General features: G+C 50.7%; 1 long non-coding RNA gene across 2 annotated transcripts in view; it reads left to right on the top strand.

Moving 5' to 3' along the window:
- LOC112547962 overlaps window positions 1-3,910 on the top strand; it is an 18,753-nt gene extending 14,843 nt beyond the window's left edge. For both annotated transcript variants that reach the window (XR_003091750.1, XR_003091749.1), the window contains one exon: window positions 3,586-3,910. This is a non-coding gene — a long non-coding RNA (uncharacterized LOC112547962). The remainder of the gene's footprint in view (window positions 1-3,585) is intronic.
- Window positions 3,911-9,763: the final 5,853 nt, after the last annotated feature.

The raw sequence follows: 9,763 nt of genomic DNA, 5'->3' as shown, positions 1-9,763 counted from the left end.
CCCGCGCCCCCTCTCAGCCCCTCGTCCCCGACGGACAAGCCCGGAGCACAGAGGAAGTGAGGGTGGGAAGGGACCTCCGGCGGCCATCGAGTGACCCGCCCCTGCTCAAAAGAGAGCCCTCCCCAACCACGGCTTTGTAGACAGGTCTTAAACACCACCCCCCCCCAAGGCTGGAGACTCCGCCACCTCTCTGGGGAACCTGGCCCAATGCTTCACCACCCTCCTCCCGAGAAAGTTTTTCCTACTATCCACCCTAAACTTCCCTCCCTGCAACTTGAAACTGTTGCTCCTTGTTCCATCATCTGCCACCACTCAGACCAGTCTACCTCCATCCTCTTTTGAACCCCCTTCAGGTAGCTGAAGGCTGCTATTAAAATCCCTCTCAGTCTCCTCTTCTGCAGACTAAAAAAGTAAGCCCAGTTCCCTCAGCCTCTGCTCAAGTCCTGTGCCCCAGCCCCCAAAGCATCAGGCCCCAGCAGCAGCCCCTGCCACGGGCAGAGCTGGAGCTCTGAAGAGCAGGGTGCAGATCACACACTGCCTATTTTTCTCTGTCGAAAAGAAACTAGAACCTTTACTAACATGCCAGGGATGTAGGGCTGTGTTATCTGGTTTAAGATTGAAGCAAAAACAAATATCACTTAATTGGAATAAGTTAAAAACAAGCTGCCACATTACTAGGAGCAGCTCACAGCAGAATGGCAGAGCGAAGGCTGGCTTGGTGGGTGGAATGTCAAGACAAGAAGAGAGAGGGTCATTGACACCTGTGGAATGAATGAGACGGGCACTGCTGAGGGTGTCTGTGGCTGAGTGTAATTTACCTGATCCCAACTAGAAATGCTGCTGCCACTGCCAGGCACTTGGTTTTAAACTTTGGGTGGAGGAGGAATTAAAAGAGGGGTGGGGGTGCACTTGCACCCCCTCACCCCCGATCCACCCTTAACACCACCTCCCAGTCCCTTACAGCCACTAGAACACACCACCTTTCAGTCTGCCACCCGCTTCCCTACAGTTATCCACCCTCTGCCAAAATGCATCTACATCCAGGATGTAACAGCAGCCACGCACCACAGTTGAAAACAAGAAGTTGAAGGAATGCAAAAGGGGCTACACGTGGTCCAGAAAGAAAGGACTGGGTGCCAGGAAGAACCTGCATTATCATTCTAATCCAAAGCAACAGGTTGTAGCTCATGGGGTTTCACTAGCACAACTGAAAAGCAAAACCGTAATTAATTATTTATGACAATTAAGGAATAATAATGTACATTTGATTTAATCTTTAAAATCAATGAGAAATTATAAGCTTTTGCAGCCTGGCCCCTTAATAAGAATTCAAAGCATTTCTCAGTCTACCTCTGCTGGGGATGCCAGGGCTGTTACCAAGTTTATAGCTAAGGTAATGGATTTGCCCAAGGAGGGAACAGAATCTCAGCAAAAGCCAAGTGCTGCAGCCTCACACCACACTCTCACGTGGAGCTCAGTAGTGCAAACCCTATGCATCAAAACATCAGGATCTTTAATGAGTAATCAGGAGAATTTACTTAAACCAACTACCACCATTCTTTTTTATATGCCTTCTTTCAGGAGCTCTTAACAGTCACATTCCCCAGCTTTTCCTCATAGCAAGGAGGGTTTGAAATTCATGTCAATAAAATTACAGGTTTGTGTCTTGGGTGATCACATGACTCCAGGAAAACCCACAAAACGTTATGAAGCTCCTGACAAAATTGCAAGCATTTACAGTGCTTGAAGCTCAGAGTGGGCATAGGGGGCAGAGCTTTGGACACCACAGTGACAGACAAGTGAGAATCCTAATGAAATGGCCAGAGCTGTGCTATAAACACTAAGTCATCCTGAAGTGTGGGTGAAAGCTGTATTCTGCTTGAGAACACAGTCAACACAGATGAATCATGTACAAAATGCTGCATATGAGAGTTTAGGAGATTCATTTAGTCTCTGAAGATGATTGTTTTCACTGGCCTATGCTATAGAATCCAACTAGTACTTCACTGTGTTTAATTAAACCTCTTTCTCTCACTCACTTTCAAAGCTATTTAAGCCTCAGTTGTATGTGCTATCCCCTCAGAGGCACAACACTGAAAATCCACCTCATTTAAAATAACTAGATCCCTTCCACTCCCTCCCAGTTCTATTTAAACTATATAGCAACCAATTTAGTCCAGGAAATTAAAATCAGAAGTAGTCTCTATTTCTGTAGGACCATCAAAAATAGTGTGATTTGGTTGCTGCTATTGTTTTGTCACAAGTAAAAGAGAGAACATTAATCCCAGATGTTGATTTGCTAAGTAAGATGATTTGGCACAAGACATGAGACAAATCATTGTCGTTCAAACAAAACCAGCTTTGTTAATTCAGCTGCATTCAGAACAGGGAGGGAAATCAATGTTTGCTAAAGGAAAAAAGGGCAGTCACTTATTAGAATAACATTACCTTTAGGCTGCTATTACAGCAGAAGGCCATTACAATCTTTGGAAACTGAGGCAGTGCTGTCCACTTCCAGCACAAATGGTTAAGAGGTCCCTTCCCCATTTTTGTGATGCCACAGGAACTACAGTGATAAAGTCAGTGTGGCAGGGCACCTTTGGTGCCTGCTGCTTTAAGAGCAGAAAACAGGCAGCAGCCAGGTGCCTGATGAGAACTGCCATGGTGGACCCAGGGATAGAAGCTGGGCTGCAGTTTGCTGCAGGAGGAAGGAGGTAACAGCAGGCTAAGTGGCTGCTCTGGCCTGATCAGGAGGTAAGGGCACGAGCTATGGGGTGGAGGTGACCCCTTGTCCTGGGTAAGACATAGAACTGCACCCTGCCAGGGAAGGGTGGTCAGGTGGGGCTCCTAGTGTCATGGGAGCCCCCAGGACATGCCAGGCCAGTGACCTCCCAGGTGAAAGGCGGGTTGGGGCACCTCATAACCTCAGCCCCACATCCCTGGTGGTGTTCTAACAAGCAGGGGAAGTCCAGGGTTCGTTAAGGAGTCCTGAGGCAGAGCTCAGGCCAGAGGAGAGACATGGGGTCATGCCCAGGCATCAGGGAACACCTGGTGACTAGCAGAAAGACCCTGAGTGAGAAGGGCGATGATTAGAGTGGCCCCATGAGTGTGGGTGAGTGAGGAGGCCCAGTGGGGGCATAGTGGCTCAGTGAGGGGTCAGTAGCCAAAATAGGCCTACAGTTGTTCGACTGCTCAGTCAATGCTCAGGTGAGGGTAGTGGGAGACACCCAACAGACTGCACCGGGGCTCACCAAGGTGAGGAGAACTAAGCCCGAAGCCAGGTGAGGCTGGGCAGGATGAGTGTGGCTCTGAGAGACGGCAGTATGAAAGAGGCTGGGTGAGAGCCAGCAGAGTGAGTGGGACCCTGGTGAGAGAGGGGTAGTGTGCGAGTGGCCCTCTGGGGCTGTAGAAAAGAGCTACAATTATGTGCCCACTTCTGGCCATAGGCCAGAAAAGTAACACCAGAGTAACATCTGCGAGGCATGGGACCTGTGGAGGGGAGGTCAGAGTGGGTATTACCCTTGTCAGCAGGGTGAGTAACGGGTAGTCTCCCGCCTTAGTAACAACTCTCATTTTTCCATCAAGGTATGGCAGACAAAAGAAGCGGGCAGTTACCCCAGAAGCAGGGTGGCCAGCAAAGACCTGATGAGGAGGCACCCTGTTACAGTTTGGAAGAATAAAATTTTACTTGTCATCAGGGATGTACTTTGCCTTTCTACTTTGTTCCCCTGAGCAGTGAAACTAGATCCATCAATTCCATTTCTTTATAGTCACTCACTTTCTGCTTCTAGTGCTCTACCTACTCTCCACCTAGAACACAACACAAAAAGCAAAAAGAAAAACACCCCATGCTCCAAAATTTCTTCCTGTCCCCATATCTAAGTGAAGGCATAAGCCCCAAGGAGATCAAACCAACACAAATTTTTTTTTTTTTTTTTTTTTTTTTACATACAAACATACCCTGCTGCTTCTTCCCCACTGAGGAGTCCTTTCAGGAAATTAATTGAAACCTGGCAAGGGGGTTAGAATTGGACAGAGTTTTTGGCCTGGTTTATTTTTTTGTCCTCATCTAGATTTGGGGGCAAATTAATTAAACAAGGCTCCTTTTTAATGGAAGTCTCTGACAGGTGTGCAGTACACCACAGGATGTGCAAGGAACTGCCTCCTACAGTGTTGCCTATGTGACTGTGGTTCATTCCAAATTCAGTTCATTTAAGTCCCTCACTTTCTGGGATGAGATCAAGCAGAGGAGGTGCTGTCTGTCCAGCAGACCTATGAGGAAATCTGTATTTACATCCCTGTATCTGGCCTGCTCTCTTGAGCACTCAGACCCTGGGTGGTAGCAAGTGGCCTTGAATGGCAATCAAGCAATGGAGCCAGATCTCATACTCATAGTCTTGATTAAAGGCAGTCATGTCTGTGTACTTAATGGAGGGGATCTGAAAGAGAAGAAGCTACTTTCTCTCTCTCTCACCGACACACGCAGACATATGTATACAACATGCCAACAGCAAAGTGAGACGTGAGCTGGTGTTTGTTTTTTTCTCTGTGACCCCCAACTATTTTCCCAGCTGAGAAACTGTCACACACTGCTCTACCACTTACCTCCAGTTTGAGAAGCTGAGTGTGACAGGATGTGGGGTAGTGTCAGTTCAGAGAGAGAGATTTGGCCAATTACTGTTCCACAATCAGGAGTGCCTGCATGCTCTCTGGAGCAGCTAAGAAACCAATCATGGGTGCAGAAATATCCCTTCTCCACCCACACAGCAGCACACCACAGGCAGAGGAACGAAACACCAGCGAATGGCAATGATACTGTTGTCCATTTGTAACTACCCCAGCAGGAGTTCAACAACGGGAAGCCCCAATGCAGGCATTTCCATAGCCCCACTGGGTCACTGCAGGGGTAACTGACCCTGCACCATCACTTGGAATTTTTGATGCAGATCAACAGGGAGCCCCTATGCAGCCACTTTCATAAGCCTCAGTCTCTTGCTTCCCACTGTGAGCTTCCAGGCTGGATGTCCCTGCTCCCCCAAAGACCCACACTATAGCCTGCATTTTCAAACACCTGCTAGACTGCAAAAGCATCATTCACAACATGCCCCAGCCTCTAACAGACCTTGGGACCAGCCCTTCTGCATCTGGTGCAGCTTGGAGGCAACTACAAACTGGCTCCACACAGCCGTCATAGCTTCATAGGTTCAAAGGAGCAGCTTAGAGACACCTCAGGGCTATTCTAATAAATTGCACCAGCCGCAGACGGCTGTTCCAGTAGGAAGGAGCACTCCCAGCCACTCCCTAGGTCTCCTGGCTACAACCCATGACAGTGTGTGGTATACCAGAGCCAGCATGCTAGCTATGGGTTACCTGGAGATTTTTCCATCATGGAAATCTCCAAGAAAATTTAGGAGCCCAAATACAAAGCTGAATTGCAACAGTAGCATGGCACAGATTATCCGTTATGAACCAGGATTGGTTGGCATGGGAGTCAGCCCAAAAGGAGAGTTCCCAGGCTGCAGAGTGTTTCATGGCATCAGAACCTGGTTTCAGTCTGAATTAAGCTACAATCAGAAGTCTGTATAGTCTTCTTGCACAAGAAGCTCCTTGGTCCCTGCTGCTGCTTATTCTTGGCAGTTTCACTACTGAGTTAAGAAGAAGAACAATTTCTGCAAGCAGCTGTAGGGGTTTCCCAGGGACCCCAGCTCCAGAGCAAGCTTCCCCGGGAAGTCTCTCAAGGCCAGGGACCCTGCAAGCTTCTCACATCCCCAGCACTGGGACTGACACAGCAGGAAAATGTCAGAACCATGGATCTGGGGAGAGTGTGTCCAGCTGGAAACATCTGGAACATTTTCTTTGGGGCAAAACTTTTTGTGATGTGCCAAATCCCAAACACCTCTAGACGTAGCTCCTGGGCTCTCCCAGGTTTTGTTTATCCAGGTTTGACTGGAGGTTCTTGGAAGTACAGACCACATTTCTCTATTTCTGCAAATGCACCATGTAAACAGATGGCACCTTACAGCCATAACTGGCCCAAATCTCCATTGATCTGCACCATCAGTGATAACTCATATCCATGCAAAGCAGGTGCAGAATCCAAAGTGGGCACAGAGAAAAGCAACCGCAAAAAAGACAGAGTGGCAGGAAGCAAGGTCCAGTGGATCCATCCCTCCCCCCACCTCTTCCCCCCGGGATATTTCCAGGATGGTATATTTACTTCGCAATTTGTTTCATTTTTCTGTAAAGGGCAAGAATTGACAGGCTGTCAGAGCTGGGTCCACAGCCACTCCCATCAGAAGCTCCCTGCATACAATCATTTACATCTTGTCCAACAGAAATACCGCTCAGTGGGTTCTCTGGAGTCAGCCCCTCTCACCTGCAGGAAGCACGTCTCCGCGGGGTAAACAATCCATCGCTCACTCCAGGCGCTCAGGAAGAGCAATCAGCAGCTCCTATTGATTGCAGTACCTTAGAGTTTGCTCTGCAGCACAGGGATCGTTAATTAGGACACCAGTCACTTGCTGGAGGCCTGGCTTCCCTCTTTGGCCTCCATCTTACAAGTTCAAAAGGGTTGATAATGTTAAGTGCATTAGAAACATTAACACTTACCAGCCCTCTGCCAGGCAAATTCTATTGTCATTTAGCAGGCAGGAAAACAGGTGCTCAGAGACATGGTTTGGGGCACAGAGGGCTGGGCAGAGCAGGGAGTCAAACTCAGAACTGCTCACCCCAGGTCATGCTCAAACTACTTGGCCATGTTACTTCTGCTAATCAGCTCACTGGGACTGGGACTGGCCTTTCACCATGTGCCTGCATGGCATCAAACACACTAAGGCCTTGATCTCAGCAGGAGCCACCATCAGATCAATCCCCCAGGAGGCCCAGAAGGCTCCCACCCCATGCTAACCAGCTGCCTGGGCATGGACTTTGTGAGCAGAGTAGTCTTGGTCCACAGCCGCTTGCAATCAGAAGGGTTGTGAGACTACTGTTGGCAGCGCCTGCCAACAGGTCTTCAATTAAGGTGGTCCCATGCTGCCCCACCCAAGGCCCCACATGGACCATGGCATTTGCACCCCAGCCACCAGCCATCCCATAGCTCACATGAAGCAAAGGAGAAAATGTCACCAACTTTTCAAAGCTGCCCTGGCTCCATGAGTTGAGCTGGAGTGAAGACCCAAGTAGGGCCCATACTCTGAGTGGGGCTCCCAGTAGGGTGGTGCCAATTGATGAGGCCCAGAAAGACCCAGTCAGACACAAGGGTGCAGCAGGCACAGAACAAGAGCAGACCCAGGATGGGGAAGCAGGGGCAGAACCTGAACTATAAGGGGAACAGACAGATGCTGAACTGGAAGGTTCCCCACCTCCCAGGAAGGTTCTCCTCCTATCCAAGGTCTCGAAAGCTGGCTTCACCGGATTCACCCTGCACAATTCCCTCCCTTCTCCTGGGGAGCCAGCTCAACCTTTGGCTCCTGCACTGGCTCTCCTGGCTGGGACAAATAAGGGCCTGTCTTCCCTGGAGGACCTCTTCCCATCTCTCAGCCACTCTGCCCTCTGGGACATTTCACTTGCACTTCTCCAATCTCACCATGGGCCTAGACCTCCACCTGATATTCTATCACTGCCCTGCTTGAGAAGCTACAGAAGCCGGCGGTGGCAGAGGCGGTGGGGACAGAGCTGGCGAGTACCCACAGATGCCACCAGCTGTCAGGGGGGGCAAGTGCCCCCCCAAATCCCCCCTACCAGCCACCTATGTACCCATTCAACATCTCCTCCACACCCCCATCCAGTCTGAGGTTCCTTCCATTAGCACAAGGAGAACATAGAGCCCCCAGGGGAAGAAGGATAACACCTTTGAGGGCCTTTACGCTGGCAGCGCAGGGCTCTGCCATGGGGGCACTGAGAAGAGGACTGAACTCCTGTGGGGACTCCATGGCCAAGTAGCCATAGAGCAATCTCACCTCCCACAGCAAGGACCCAGGATACCCAAGGATACACCTGGCTCTGGAGACCACAGGCACAGCAGCTAAGCCAGCTCAGTCTGAGTGCCCAGCCTCCCTTGGGGACACTAGTCACCACCTTCCCTAGTTCAAGCTTCTCCCCTTCCTCCAGGACCAGGGCTGTGAAAGAAACCAAAGGCCAGAAGTGCTGACTGGGCTAAGGAAAACCAAGGAAGCCAGGCTTTTAGACCCTGCAGGAGCTCCCAGCTGCATAAGACAAAGCACCCCCTTCCTGCTGCAAAGCCATCCTACTGCTTGAGGTGGCTTGGTTCAACAAGCATTGGCTACTTGTCCATCAGGGAGATTAGGAAGGTGAGAACAGCCATACCTTAGCATGTGATGGGAAGGCAGTTCCATATAAATCCCCCTGCCATGGCCCTGCCTGGTTGTGTAGTGAGGCCAGGTCTTGCTAGTGATGGGTGTGTGGGTGGAAGAGAGCTTGCTTATATCTGCCTCTGCCCCACCTGCCACTACTCTGTGACCTTCTCAATGAAGCTCACTTGGCCCCTGGAAGTTCTAGATGAGTCCCTGAGGGACTATGTGCTGGGCACCCCAGACCAGGAGGCTAAGCACTGCTTCATCTGTTTCTCACTAGGAGCTGACATAGTTAGGCCCAAGGACTGGGCTGAAAACTACAGGGTACACAATGGCTGAAGGGAGAGGGCTGGCCTATGTGTATTAATGGGACAGCAAGGGAGAGGGGGGCAGCAGCAACAGCACAAAAGGAGTTGGCCTGTCCCCCTCTCTGACTCTCACTGAAGGTGTTCCCCAAGTGCCTTTCTGTATCTTGAGAGCCCTTGAGTGTCTTTGCCCACCCTTCACTGAAGAGCCCGAGGCTCATGGCTGCAAGGGGAATGCATCCCTGGGCCAGGAGAGATGAGTGCCAAGGGCCCCAGTGCCAAGTAAACACACTCTTTGGCCAGGGATACTACAGCCAGCACTGTGAAATGCCTCCAGAGCAGAAACGGCCTGGTCCTCTTGCTTCCTAGTGAATTCCTCTCCCCTTAGTCCAGCACCATGTTCCTGGCTGCAACTATGGGGCTAAGAGACATGGATCCCAGCACCTAGGAGCACCCACTCAGTAACTCTGCTGCTCAGAAGCCTGCATCCAGGGCTGGCACAGAGAGCAAGTGCTGAGGAAGCCTTCAACCTAGAGTTGCACTGAGAAGAGAGGCAGCTACCTCAGGGCTGGAAGCCAAGGGTCTTGCAGCTCTTGCTGCAGGGGAAGAGCTGTGTGTAACTCCTCATGAGGATGCTGAGTCAGTCCCAACTGGGACAGTACTGCTCATGGTGTGCCTGAGAGAGAGAGAAAAACACACACAACACTTGTTAGCAAGGTTTTCCTCCCCAAGGGGCTGATGCAGCTTCAAGGTCCCAGCTGCTGGGAAGGAGAGGACTGGCTGGGGCTCCATGCCCTGCTTGTGAGTGGGTGACTGACTGAGGGCTTGAGAGTGAACATCCCAGTCACAGGCAGGAGCAGGACCCCCTGTCCCTATAGATCCTTGCCTCTGTTCTCACAGGACCCAGAAACCACACACTGGGGGTCGCAGCAAGGAACCTGGGCCGCAGCCCTGACTGCCCTGCCACTCTGCTCTTATGAGAGCTCACAAACCCCCTCTTGCTGGGGGCAGGAGCTCTCATCTGGCCTGGGAAGCTGTGCCCAGCTAAGGGACAGCTGTAGCATCACCACCAGTTTTGGTTGCTACTTCTAGTCCGAGCATTCAGAAGAACAGCACCAGCAAAATCTCCCCCTCACAGGCATAACT

This window comes from Alligator sinensis, unplaced genomic scaffold (genome assembly GCF_000455745.1).
Source record: "Alligator sinensis unplaced genomic scaffold, ASM45574v1 scaffold449_2, whole genome shotgun sequence".
Classification (NCBI taxonomy): Eukaryota; Metazoa; Chordata; order Crocodylia; family Alligatoridae; genus Alligator; species Alligator sinensis.
Note: the sequence above shows the minus strand (reverse complement) of the source record. Positions and strands in the feature narration are given on the sequence as shown.